Genomic DNA, 15,144 nt, shown 5'->3' on the forward strand with positions numbered 1-15,144 from the left:
GCATGATGGTTGTTTTTGAGCCAGTCACAGTTCCAGTTTGATCCCAAAGATGTAACAGTGAATCTTGCATCATGGCAACTAAAATGTGACCCAGTGCTTGGAAATTCCCCAATACAGTCTTGGTAAATGCAGTTTGGTGACAGCCTCTGTGGCTCCAGTGAGCCAAAACGAAAACCAAATTTTCAGCAGAAGAATGGGGAGAGGACTCTGCTCCCTCTCCACCTTCACCAGATCCATGTAATAATCCACACTGTAGAGCAGAAAGAAATGGGAGTAGGGGTTTTCTCCTAGTTTAAATTAGCACCCCAAATTTCAGGTGTATGATCTCTAGAGTTGAACATTTCCCCAGGGTTTTCATTTACAAATGCTGGTCTCTGTGGGCATCAACAATTTAAAATACAAAACTTACTGGAATTTTGTCAGAAAGCAAAGCCCCATCTCCATAGGGAGGAAAAACCAAGATTGGAAGTGCCCCTAGTGGCAATGTCATATTTAAGAACTGATAAAAACTTGTTGTTGTTGTTTTTAAAGCTGCAATGTCATTACTAGTGGGACAATATGTGATGAGTCATTCTTTCAGACAGTAGAAAGCAATCAATTTACCGTACTGTATCTCTATATTACTTATTTTTGTTATATTTATATCCTCTTCACACTCGCCTCAGTGAAGAGGGAACAGGGCAACATAGAATCATAGAGTTGGAAGAGACCACAAGGGCCATCCAGTCCAACCCCCTGCCAAGCAGGAAACACCATCAAAGCATTCCTTGACATATGGCTGTCAAGCCTCCGCTTAAAGACCTCCAAAGAAGGAGACTCCACCACACTCCTTGGCAGCAAATTCCACTGCCAAACAGCTCTTACTGTCAGGAAGTTCTTCCTAATGTTTAGGTGGAATCTTCTTTCTTGTAGCTTGAATCCATTGCTCCGTGTCCGCTTCTCTGCAGAAAACAACTTTTTTCCCTCCTCCCATAACTGTGTCTGGGGCAATTTAATGTCAGTCAAAGCCTATCTAAAACAACTGAGAATTCAGCTATTGTCTATATGCAGTAGTGTGTAATATAAACCTGCCGCAAAGCTTCTGGGTATTGGGGGTTCCTGTGACAACTTATTCCCTGAACTAGACATAGACACAAAAGCGAATATTAGCAATTTCTGCTCTTGTTTCAATGCAAATTTTGCCTGTTGGTGAAAATTTGCTGGGGATGGAACCACATCGACCTGCCGAAACATGAATCTTATCCACTCACCCTCTTAAATTCTCCTCCCTTTCCCTTTAGCTCTAAAAGAAAAGAAAATCTGTCCCTAACTGTTTTCTGCTCCCCTCTCCTCCTTCACCCATTATTTTGCATTTCAAAATTGAAAAAAATCATCAGAATTCTTTATTCCTGTCCACATGATATGGTACCATTGCCTCATGGAAAGATTAATAACACAGTGAGGTAGCATGTATCTGAAGTGTGTCTCACATATGCTATTCAACCTTTTGCGGCTACCTTTCTTCCCAGACGTGGTGAATTTGGTTTGAAAATCTGATTTGTGGTTACTGTGGTAACATCTTGTAAAACTTGTGATTCAGACCTGTGATGCCGTATTTTAAAGGGCCTTTTTTATAGGCACTCCACGGGGCCAGTCATTGAAACGCACATTTATAATGCTGTACCTTTGCCCTCATCTGCCCGCTTTCCAATCATAGAGCTTTTCACAATCATCTCCCATTTTGTAGTTCAAACTCAAAATGAGATAGAACCTTTCAATTACTTCCTACCGCTTCATGCATGCAGTGTTCAGTTCAATGAATTAGCCTCAACTCCAAAGTATTCTTAAATGGAAAGTGAAACGGTTTTATCTTGTCTGCTACTGATGCTTATCACTAAGGTCTTTTGAAGGGTCCAGGTTCTCTGGCTAGATTATAAATCTTCTGAATAATAATAAAAAACTATATTATTGGGGAGGCTACTCCATTGTATCTCGAGACAGATAGATGCCAACCAACCAGGAAACTTCTGAAGAATCAGTGTGCAAAGTATTTCTTTTCTTATTGCATTGAATGAAAATATCTTTACTAAAGATGCTGCTATAGCATTTCAAAGTCTTAAATCCTGGGATATGTAAGTTTAACCCAAACAAATCAGATGTAGCCACATGCCTTCAGCAGCTTTTTAGTCACGTTCCTTCAGTCCTTCTGGATAGGTTGAATTTGTAATTGTTGTTGTTGTTGTTGTTGTTGTTGTTGTCGTGTCCTCATTGCTGTGTTTTTAAAATGCATAGGAATGCAAAGGATTGAGCATCATCAAATTCATCAGCTCATTGGAATTTCCTGCACAAACTGATTCAAGCTTCCAAGAGGGATGAAAGTACCATGAAAATGAAACTTCTTACTCTACAACTCTCATTCCAGGCAGAATCAAACTAATAAGAAAAGAAGGTAGAATATTGATTCCGTTAGCAAATTAAATCCACAAACCTTTTAATCCCAAATGCTTAGACTTTAGGCAATATACAGAGCAATCCTACCTGGTCAAAGGAGGGAGAATTTAAGATTCACAAATTGACAGGCCCCTGCTAGGCAGAAGCTGGGAGGGAGTTTAGCTCCCCACCACCACCACTGCCTTCTGTTGGTTGTATGTGTTTATTTTTCTCCAAGATTATCCCTCTATTCTACTCCTCCTCCCAAAAGAGCACAGCCCAAGAATTTGCATGCCAGCCCCAGGTCTGACGAGTCAGGAGACATGTAAGGTGAAGAGATCCAACATCTGCCCTGCTCTATCCACCAGACTCTCCAAAAACTCTTTCTCCCCACTGAAACACCAGCAGTGGAAGAGGAAACCCTGAGGTTTCTCCAGCTGTAATGAGGAAATCTCTGTGGTCAGATCTCTGGAGAATGAGAACTGCAAAATTTATGGCCCCAGAGGTAATTTTCCAGGGACCACAGTATTTCACCATTTGTCTAAATCCTAATAACTGTTTCACTAAGGCAATTATGCCACTTCACTTTTTATTGACTTGAATTGCCCACCAGTAATATTAGCTAAGCAAAAGAATAATCATAATTCAAAGATTCCACTCACTTGACTAGTGGGCTTCTTTTGACTTTCCCAAAGGCTGGCCGGGAGATGTTCTCCTCTCCTTCCAACCTTGGGAATTAAAATTTGGCTGCCTGTGATATTGGACAATCCCTGGCGGGTATTTAGGAGGCTGCTGGGGAGGGTTGAGCCAGCAGGAAAACTTCTCTTGGTTTCCACTTGGTTACACTCTCCCTGCATAAAAAGGGATCTGCCTCCCAGCCCAGCACCAAAATCACTAACATCTGTAATCAATAAAGTTGTGGCCTGTTTTGAGCCAAGAAAGGTGTCCTGTGTGGTTTTATCATATATGCAAGGCACCCTTCAGTGGGTTCACTGCGCCTAAGCCCACAACAAATGTACTTGGTAGTAAAGTGCATCAATTTCAATCATACCTATTTTCAATATGAATTAGGAAAACTGGTGCAAAAGAGTGGTTAGCCTTGCTTAGGCGTTTTGCATTATCATCCAAATATTTTTTTAAAAAAACCAGATGAGTATTTGAGGGGAAAAATAACAATCCAGAAAAAATGCTTTGAGTTTGTTCATGAAGACATTGATGATAGTAGTTGTTCACTGTTGTAAGACTAAAAAATGGTGGGTGGGGAGATATACAAATTGTGATTATCAGCCACGATTGCTATGGATTGGCCAGATTGATATTACTGGCTAGTTTTTAAAAGGGCAAACTAAACTCCATGTTGGGAGTTGGAAAACTAGTTAATCCTGATGGGTTATGTGTCATCCAGCTCAGTCATTTTTCCATGCTGTCTATCCATTAGGATACCTAAATAGCAGGGGTGGCTAGTGTGATGTTGTTGGACTATAACTACCATCATCCCTGGCTATATCAACTGGGGCTCATAGGAAACAGAGATCAGCAACATTGGAAGGGCACAACACGGTCTACCCTTCTCAAGTATTTCTCAAAAAACTGCAGGCTAGATATGGATCGTGGCTCTCATGCACTCTTCTCATGGTAGGAGAACAATGAAACCAAAGTAAATGGTTATGTGTGCACAGCCTTAGTTTCAGCAAGGTGGTGGCCTCATCACATGTTGTCACAGAATATACCGTCATTTCATTAAAATCTTTAAACTCAATGGAAGCGGGACTATGGCTAGTGTGTATTTCACATTTTGTGTACTTCACAGTGAGGACCATTCACAGTCCTGTTGAAAGAACTGGACTATACACGAGATCTGTGAATTATAAGTCTACTGCAGTCAGAAACTTGGCAAAATCACAAATGCCCAGTGACAGGAATTTCAACCCAAAAGATTTCCCGAGTAATTATCTCTGGCCTTAAGTCTTGCCTCAAGCCATCAACTGTCATTAATCTCCAGGAGTCACTCTCTAGTTTCTGAACAAGCAGAACAAATGAAGGTCAGTGTGAGAAACAGGCTTGTGGCAAGATAAAAAAGCAACATTTTGACCCTATAAGAATCCGATTCTGAGCACTGACAGTCTTTTTTTTTTTTTTACTCATTCACATATTTTATGATGTTAAAAAAGATCCTGCTCTTTTTTCTTCAGTTGACTTTGAATCAATACTGTGGTCAACTTGACTCCAGCTCCCTGGTCCATCCTGATCCTCACAGCTCACTGGTGGATCACATGCTCTGATGTAGAAGGGCCAACTCCTAGCATCATCAGTTAAAAGGATCAGGCAGCAGGTGATGTGAAAGACCTGAGAGCTGCTGCCAGTCAGTGCAGACAATACCAGACTTAATTTGACAAATATATTACCTTGTTCAAAGCAGTTTCCTAAGTTTCTAAAATTCCTTCAGGGCACAGCAGCTCTGATTCACATGCTGAGTCCTCCATTGACTCCCCTTACCCACCATAAATGGACTCTGACTCTCATGATGTGAACAGAAATAGAACTGTTGTCTGAAAGACTGCCTCCCTCCACTAAAGCAGACAGTAAAACCCAATCCAATTCATAGAGAGATCAAGATCAGAGGGTATAATTATTTAAAGGTGATTGACACTGCCGTAAGATATAATACAACTTAAAGTGGTTTAATTGGCATTTGCCTTTCCCTTGGAACCCTGGAAATCACAGCTCTTACAGTAATAAGTGAACCTTCCCACATCATAATATAATCATAAATGAGTCACTGATTATGAGCGCCATCAGCAAATACTTGGGGCAGGGGACTGCAGGCTTGGCTTGCATTGGTTTTGCACTAATGGGACTACACATAGCCATGGGAATTTTAATGGATGGTCCAGAGAAAACAGTGAGTTGCCTGGGCAACTGAGCAACACTCCTATTTCCTTCTATATCCAACTAAAGTCAGCATTTGGCATTTTTGAATTGACCAAGTTGCTACATATATAGAGCAATTCTGACTGGTTATGGCATTGTTTGGCATGCTCATTTGTTTTTAAATGGCTGGTGTTTTGCACATTTTTAAATTTGTTGATTGCTTTGTTGTTCATGAAACAGATTCCCCTACCCCTCCAAACAGTCAGGGATTTTTGTTTTCTCAGCAGCTGGACTAGTGATTTACTTTTGTAAAGGTCACATTTACATGATGCATGCCCTGCCCTTGGGGCATACTTGAGGAGCCATGATATTGCTCTGTAAATTACATGCCCATTTTTAAAAGTTCAAGTTAATTTCAGCAGTGAAATGAGCCAGCCAACTGCCGGCGCAGCAGCTGCCGTTTTGAGCACCGTCCTAGTCTAAGGAATGTGGACCACAGAGGGGGGGAAACAGGCACATAAAAACCATTGTATTATTGACCTAAATTGCATGCAGAAGACCATTACCTGGAGCAAAAGCACTTTGAAACACAATTGCATATTGTGAAACAGATATAACTAAATCTCAGCAGCACCAGTAGTTCTTCGAAGTGGGGTTGGGGCTTTCTGAAAATTATTAGCACCTCCCAAAACTGATGAAGGTATTCATGGCAGTCAAAGTCAACCCCTAGCTAACATTCAAAGTGAGAAGATTTTTACACCCAATAGGAAAATGCAGACACAGTTTGGGAACTACCAAAATTGTTCTAAGGAGAACTCAGGAGTAAGGTTTGCCCATCACTAGACTCAATGCGTGCTGATCCCCCTTCCTCTTCCCATGTATTGATACACATTGTGAGGTGGACTCAACAAATAAGGCCCAGTCCTGCTAGAAGTCTTCCACTAGCACAGTGATGGTGAACCTATGACACGCATGTCAGACACAGAGCCGTCACTGCTGGCACGCGTCCCATCGGCCCATTCACGCTGTTGTTCCCCCCCCCCAATTTGTTCTCCCACTCCTCCTCACACTACAGCTTGTCTCCGCTGTTAAAACCCAGATCCTTTGTTGTTGTTGCTGCTGCTGGTAGCCAGAGATTGGTTTTTTAACCCTTTCTGTGCTGTTTTTTCTGGCGCTTTGGCAGACTATGTCGGTGCTGCGTGTTAGTTCCAGTGAAGGTATTATTCGTCATTTATTTCTGTTCTCTCCCCCCCCAAAAAAAAGTGCAGCAGCTTTGGGGCATCCCCCCAAAAAGTCAAAGCAACTTTTGCACACACACACCCAAAAAACCTCCAAAACTTTGGTCAGCAGCTCCCCCAAAAAAGCTCCCCCAAAAAAACTCTGGGCACTTTGTGATAAATAAGGGGGGGTTGGTTTGGTTTGGTTAAATAATTAGTTTTTGGTTTATTAAATACAGTTATATATTACAATTATACATTTTTGTTATTTAAACTATAAATATCGTGAAATTATGGGGGGTTTTCTCATTAGGCTCGGTTTTTGGGCGAATTTTGACACACCAAGCTCAAAAGGTTGCCCATCACTGGGGTAGGTCAACAGGGCTTCTCCCCCTCCCTGCATACTCTGCACTCCTCCCCCTCTCCTGTGAGTGACTCAGGGGTGGAAGGAGAACCAACAGAATGGTGCACAGGGAAGGAGAGGAGGGAGGTGGCAAGCAGCAATGGTTATACTGATGGTACAATTGCCATGATGCTACATTACATTCCTTCCACAGTGTGTGAAAGAGGCTAATGTACAACACCTGAAGAGCCTCTGATAAAAAAGAGTCTTCCATGATCCTTTTGAAAGCTAATTAATACCCCAGATTTTTAGAATGTCTAGTTTTTAATGAATATAATCTGTGGTCTCCTCTAGGACTACAGATGATCGAAACAGAGCTTCACTATATAAATAAATCAGACTTGTACAGAACTCCTTCTATTCCCTGTGTTGCATTCAAAGTACATCATTTGATTTTTAAAATAATAATAAAAAAGTATAGTACGTAGGAATACATTTCTGTAAATATGTTCTATGCTAAATTATGTACCAGAATGATAACTGGGAAACCTAAAGTGGAAAAGAAGAGGGGTTAGGAATTTTAACCATCGTCACAAATGTCTATTGAATATTTTAAAATTTAACCATGGTGCTGATAATCCTCAAAACATTCACTCACTGAGGATATGAGCCTCTAGCATAAAATGGTGTACAAACTCAATGTACTACACTATATATAATTCACACTGTATTGATTTGTGATTGTGTTGGAAACAGAAGAAACAAAAAAATTAGAATTAGTATTCATAATCAGAAATGCAAGCTTATTTAATTATACAGAATGTATGTGTGGCTGATAGGAACATCCATGATAGCTATATTTACATCCACATAAAAGAACATTGGTGTGTGTGTGTGTTTTCTAAATTCCTTACAACATTGCTGTGAGTTAGTAAAAGGTTTTGCAATATTTGTCCCAAATATTGCATTCAACTACCCATCTGCCTTAACTGTATTTATGGTAGACTTTTTAGGCAGTGTGTTTCATTGCATCACAATCAATGGGTACAATAGTTTTTGCTTGTTTCATAGACTACAACTGAGCTTCATATAAAGGAGTGTAGATAAACTTGCAAAAATCTCTAGTTACTCTAGGCAGATGGTTCTACTTACATGCCCTTGGCACAGAAAACAGTTGAAGAAAATATAGCTTTTAAACTATAAAAAAAACCCCACAGAAATGAAGTTTCTACTCATTATGTTTAGCACTGGCTCCGTGGGTCCGTCATGGAGTCCCTTTAGCATGACCCTAGTAAATAAGTTTTAGGTCAATATCTGGAAGTAGTTATTTTGCAAGCTTCTCATTAGGCCCCTGACTATTTGCCATTCCACAGAGCAATATTAACATAGAAGAAATTCACTATGCAATGGTAAGCAGTTACCATTAGGCATGGCAAAGGATTCCACAATAGGGGGTAGATTTTGGGTTAGCATTAAACGGCAGGAAACAGTTAGTTGTTTTGTTATTATTCATTGAGTATTTATAATCTATTATTAGTAGTATTTTATTCGTTTGTTTGTTTGTTTGTTTATATATTTATCAGTTGGGAAACATTATGGATTTTCTGCCTTGGACACCTTAATTTTGGGGGCATCTTTGGCGATTAACTAATATTGCAGTGTATGCACTTCCAGTAATTCCAACATCAACATTTCAGCTTTTTTAAAAAAATAGAAGAATCATCAGTACACGCATGCCAGAGGAGAAATGAATTTAAGTATCAGAAACATAATTCTGTGTTAAATGAAATTTCAGACTTCTGTTAATGCCACAGTGCAAGGTGAAATGTGTTTTATGCAGAAGGGTGCTTTTTCAGTAAGTCTACTTCCTTGTACAAACTTCAGAAATTATGATGTCTGCCAAAGATATTATTTGAAAACCCTGTGAGGTGTGAAGGGAAAGTGAAGCAAACGAACACCACACTCTGTTTTCTCTCTCTCTCTCTCTCTCTCTCTCTTTTAAAAAAATTGGGTGGTAGCAACAATTCTTTCCCCTAGTAAATTAGAACTGAAAGATGCTGACAAGATGCACACATTTCAGGTGCCAGAGTCAAGAGAACAGATGTTACACAGAAATTGAACTCAGAAAACAACCATTAACAATCCTAAATCAGATTTAGAAGGGTAGACATTGAGCTATACACCGTCCCTCCTCTTGTGTGGCATTTCCTGTTATTACGCCAATCAATAAATCAATTATGATGTGATATAGAGCTGGAGTATTAAATCAAAATCTATATTATTTATACCAGTAATTTAAGGTTGCATTGGACTCTTTTCTATAAAGTATCTGAAGCCAGTGTCATTTTTGGCAATGATTTACTGAAATGCACTAAGGTGGTCTGATTGTTTTTTACAAGCAGCTTGAAGCAACTCTGGGAAGAGATGGGAATGCCTGAATGACAGCAGCTGCTGGAAACTGAGATATGTGCACTCTGGTGGACAAGGCTCCGGGCTATCCTCTTCTTCTCTTCCCTTGGCTGGTTGTACTGTCAATTTCAGTGCAAAGAAGTCTAAAGCCCAGTCCCTTGGCTTCACTCATAAGGAACACATGCAGACACATAGGCAACTTCTAAAATTTCAAGAAGACTCCATCATTCACTAGGCATCTTTAGAAAGACTGTTTTGTTTGTCCTCCTCACCCCCCAAAAAACCCAAACCACACACAGTGCAAGAGAACCATGAAGATGATCCTCTTGCTGTGTTTGAAAACAAAACCTAAAATTTAAATGAGATATTGGGGGGGGGAGGTGTGCTAAAAACTTAACTAGAGTGAGTGAGGCAGCCACTTCAGGTAGCTGATCTTGGGTACCTGTATTACGAAAGGGCAGCAAAATTTTGATGCTGACGATAATGGTATCCAATGCACTCATTACTCTAGTGCAATGATTTGCTCTTCTGCAGTGGAACATTACTTCCTTTCCTCCCCAGTTCTGCTCCAGAAAGTTGGGGGAAACCCCAGAACACCTTTCCAGGAGTTGGGGAGGAGACGGAATAAAGTTCCATTCTGCAAGCATAAATCCTGACATCAAGGATCATGAAAAACCCATGTGCAATTTTGCGACTGGCTTCATCTCCCCACCTGCTGCCATTTTGTGACAGGTGGGCCTGAGTCATTCTCAGCAATCTCAAGTGGACACAGCAGGCAGAAAGTTTGGGAACTTCTGGAAGTTAGAAGTTTAAAAAACAAAACAAGGGGACTTCCCAAAATACCAAGGAAGCCTGGAGCAGTTGAGTTCACAGCAGAGGTAAGAGCAAATGCTGTAGAAGGGAACCAGCCAACAGGGAAATCAGAAAGACACCCAATTGTTGCTTCCTACCATAGCTATCCTGGAATGAAGGGCTGCTTCATTCTTCTTGCCAGGAAGTGACCTTGTGGATAATTAGCAGAAGAGCTTATTCCCTTTCACTTACTCCTGCAAACATTCATAACAATGACTTTTCAGTTCAAAAAGCTATGCAGAGAAAGCAAAAGTCCTACAAATAATGCCATGATTATGCACCAGCACAGCTCTTCATGTTAGCCATACATTATTCAAACACTCTCCCACTGTCTATAAAAGGTTGCAGTCAGGCAAACATTAAGCAGAAATAATATCATATGACTGAGGCGGCACAATTACTGAGGGTGAACAGAAAATTGAAAACAAAACATGAAGCAACCTTGAGAGGGGGGGAATGTGGGGGGGGAGGAACAGGCAGAATTGAACAAATTGGAAACAACAAATGAAAGCCCCTCTCAATAAATTATTCATCACAAGTATTTCATACAGATTTATTGGACATCCTAGGAGTACAATCCAGGGCGTGCTGCGGCTGGCTACACAAGCCCATTGAACTGATTGCAGTTCCTGCAGGAGCAGTGTTACACTCGAAGCTGGGCGTTGAAGCCACAAGAATGGATTGCAGGCATTTGGGCCCTGAATCTGGGGGTGATTTGTATTCCTTGGATGTAGGGGTGGGAAAGGAATTCAGTTTGGTTTGCACTTTAATGCAAAACTCCCTAATTTGCACTTCCCATAACAATATGTGAACAGAAAAGCAGCCGTCCTTCAAAATTGACACTTCTCCAAATTTTGCAGCACAGTTATTTAGACAAGTGATGTGTACAAAAGTGTAGCTAGCAATGTATATATGTAAATGAAAATAACACTCCAAAATGCATTATTTGGAGGGAAATTGCTTACTGTGTATAGTAGGCAAAATTTGCACTAAAATGATGATGAATTTTGTGAGTACTTTTTTAAAAAATTGCAAACTTATGTAGCTGAGGATTGGAAAGATAGCAAAACGAGAGAAACGACGATGGACAGATTTGTCTATTTTTACTTACAAAGTACAGTGTTTTGATTAAACAAATGCAAAATATGTTCCCTTGCACAGCACCTCTGGGCATCTAAAGGTTACCCTGTGCTTCTTTGGGAGGAAGGGTGGGATATAAATTGAATGAATGAAATAATTACTTGCAGCTTTTCATCTTCACACATGAATGAGTTTTCTGAGTAAACACCATTTCAATCCAGAGATGGAACACAGACATACAGCTAGTACTGGACTAGCTAGTTCTGAAACAATACATCAAGTGAAACACAATCAAAATCCACACAACTCTGAAATTTGCAACGTAATTCTCTATCCAAGTACCTGCTAAGGTAAAGTGTGCATATAAACGCATAAAAAGGTGAAAATAACATACAAAAGCACATTATTGTAGGGGAAGCTACATTGCAATAATGTGTATATTAGTAGAAATTCACACTAAAATGCTGGGAATTTTCATGAGGACCTTTTAAAAATGATGTGAAAATGTTGAGGATTGAGTTTAAGATTGGTAAAGTGAGAAACTGAGAAACCTCAATATTGCCGTATTCACCCATCCCTAGTTATGGGGCCATAGAGTTCAGCCCTGTGGTCCAGCATTAGCTGTATCACTGACTTTCTATCTTATCTTCTGAAATCTTCTGAAATTTTTGTTCCAGTACTTCCAATGCATAACATGGTAGTCCATGTCAATTTGTAAGCTATTAAGCTAATATAGTTCAGCATATTTCAACTCCCCAAGAGCACAGCATGTAGTCTCTTATCTTCCTTGTTCCAAATTTGATTACCAATTAGAAAAGAGAAGAGATAATAACATTCATGCCATAGGGTTTTAAAAAAAAAAGAGGGTGGGGAGACTTGAGCATTGTTATCATTGACAACCACAGCTGCAAAATAAGCAGTTAGCACCATTCCAGAAAGCTCCTTTGTCCTTAGCAACTCCTAATTCAGGCAAAAAGTTAATATTTTTATATGATGCAAAAAAGAATGAACACTGCAAGATGAGTAAAGCAAAACGAGAATGGTATTTAAACGCAATAAATGACTGTGAGGCTTAATTGTATATGTTACAACTAATTTCATAGTATGAAAATGTCCTGAATAGCAGTGTTTCTTGTGATCTTTGTTTTGGAGTCCATCCAACTATAACTGCCTTTTCTACTTTTACATTTAATTGTAAACCGTATCTACTCTTAGGTTATCATTAAAAAGCAGGTACTAATTAGAGTCAGAGAGAAATGCCAACAAACAGTACCAAAAAAATTTAAAGAATCAGCTGGGCCCAGAGTTGAAAAAAAGAAAATTATCGCTTTTTCCTCAGTCATCCAAATCATTTCCATTCTACTTTCTGTGGGTTTTAAGTAAGGACTGTTGGTAAAACTAGCATTCCTGGGATGTCTTTTGTGTCTGAGTCTCATACTTCAAGTGAAGAACCCAAGTGTATATGTTTTAAAAGAAGGCACTTGATGAATAACATAATAGCATAAAAGAGCCAAAGGCCCATCTACTCTAGCACCCTGTTCCTCCAGTGGCCAACCAGAGGCTTTTGAGAAAACCCACAAGAAGGACCTCAGCACAACTGCACCCTCCCCACTTGTGATTTCCAGCAAAGGAATTTGCCTCTGACAGTAAAGGTAAAGGTAAAGGGACCCCTGACCATTAGGTCCAGCCGTGACCGACTCTGGGGTTGTGGCGCTCATCTCGCATTATTGGCCGAGGGGAGCCGGTGTACAGCTTCCAGGTCATGTGGCCAGCATGACAAAGCCACTTCTGGAGAACCAGAGCAGCACATGGAAACGTCGTTTACCTTCCCACTTCAGGTGGTACCTATTTATCTACTTGCACTTTGACATGCTTTCGAACTGCTAGGGTGGCAGGAGCTGGGACCAAGCAATGGGAGCTCACCCCGTTGCGGGGATTCGAATCGATGACCTTCTGATCGGCAAGCCCTAGGCTCAGTGGTTTAACCCACAGCACCACCCATGTGCCTCTGACAGTAGAATATAGCAATCTGGGCTAGAGGCCATTGATTGACAACCTTTACATAACAGTTAGGTATTTTATTTAAAAGAAAACCACACCAGGATGTGCAATTTATTTATTTTTCAGATGATATGGATGTGTCAAGGATGTTGATGTTCCTGATCTCCATGTGTTTGTAAAGGTACATAAAAGCTGCAGAGCCTTCCCCCACAACTGGAGACCCACAGTTCCTGATCAAGTGGCTAGAGCCTACACACAAGCAACAATCAGCCTCTAAGACTTGAGTCTCAGAAATTGACTTGCCTCACATTAAGTTCACCATTCACACTTGCCCCAGACATTATGCGCAGCCTGGAATGCCATGAATCTGAGGGCAATGGGGAAAGGTTAATGAAAGGGAGACACTGCAATGAGAAAACTAATGAAAGAAGGTGCAGAAGTAGCTGGGGCTGAAAAGTCAGAAGCTTCGCTCACACCCAATACTGAAGCTAGTCACATCCATATCGTGTGTTGAAAGCCCAGTGCTGGGAGATGTAGCCTTGTGAGGAATATGTTACAGTTCTCAGGATTCTTTGGGGGAAGCCATGTGTTTCAAATGGATGATGTGAATGTAGCCTGTATTTCACAATGGAGTCACAGACATCCTCAGGAGGGGCAGGGTGATCCATGCCAAATTCTGTTTAGAAGAGTCCCCCCGTCCCGTCCCCCCACACCTATGCATCTGTGCTGTTGGAGTGTGGAAACATGAGATGGTCTGTGCCTTTTACAATACTCTGTAAATGTTGCAGAAATTGTTCCAGTCAATTCCTAAGCTTCTGGCAAAATGAACACAATACAGCTAAATACATCAGAAACAGAATGTCTGAAGATGATTTTGTCCATAACTGGCTCCTTTGAGGATTTGACTGTTCCCCTACCCTAACCATTTGCTCGGTTTTATTGCAGTTTTTAGAAGCAAGCATCTCAGAAATCAAATGCTGAAGTAAGATTGTAAAATGCATTGTCAACACTAAACTGACAGATAAGAAGTTAGACAAAGTGGAACATTTTTATCCAGTTCTCAATCTCTGAGAATGCTTAAGTGTTCTTATTTGTTTGACAATGTGTGTGGTACTTAAACTAATACAAATCATTAGTGTGATATTCCCAGCCCTCTGTGGTACATCTCTCTTATGTACGGTATGAGTGACAAATTAAACAAAAATTAATTGCATATGCTGTGAACAAAACCTTTTTAGTATGGGGAAGAGAAGTTCCATTTACCAATGCTATCATTTTAATACCAATAATCAGTTGCCATAACAACAGCTAAGCATAAAGAGATTATGTATTGTTTGGTGGACATACACAACTAGTTATCAAATGAGGATATTTCAGGAAAACTTCCATCTTCAGTAAAAAATATCCTAAACCCATATTTACATGGAACAGAGCCAGGCAGAGTCCTTTAGCCATATACTGTGGCCTGTGAAGTGCTTGAAAGCACATGCACACACACGTGTGTGTACACAAAGACATTTTTGCACCCCAGGCAGAAAACGAGGAAGCTTAATGAGCTCCTGGTGGGTTGTAAGAACATAGCTGGTAGATCATTTGTTCTTGGTGGGCTAGATTACATAGACCCAGACAAATCTGCACATTGTGTCCACAAGGAATAACCTCAAGGAGCACTAAGGATAGTGACAGCCTCACTAAAAATATTTCTTGTGAAAGCATAGTCAATGGCAACTAGCGGCAATAGTTGCTATGTTGTGCCTCCACCACCAGAGGCAGCATGTCTTTGAATACCAGTTGGAAGGAATCACAAATGGGGAAAGTGCTCTTCTTGTGGACTTCCCATATCATACATATCATATCATACTTCCCTTCTTGTGGACTTCCCAATCATATTAGTACTATGAATCTACCAAAAAATAAATAAATCTGTATCCTAAAGTCCTAACTTTATTTTTTTTAAATTCC

This window comes from Zootoca vivipara, chromosome 9 (assembly GCF_963506605.1).
Source record: "Zootoca vivipara chromosome 9, rZooViv1.1, whole genome shotgun sequence".
Classification (NCBI taxonomy): Eukaryota; Metazoa; Chordata; class Lepidosauria; order Squamata; family Lacertidae; genus Zootoca; species Zootoca vivipara.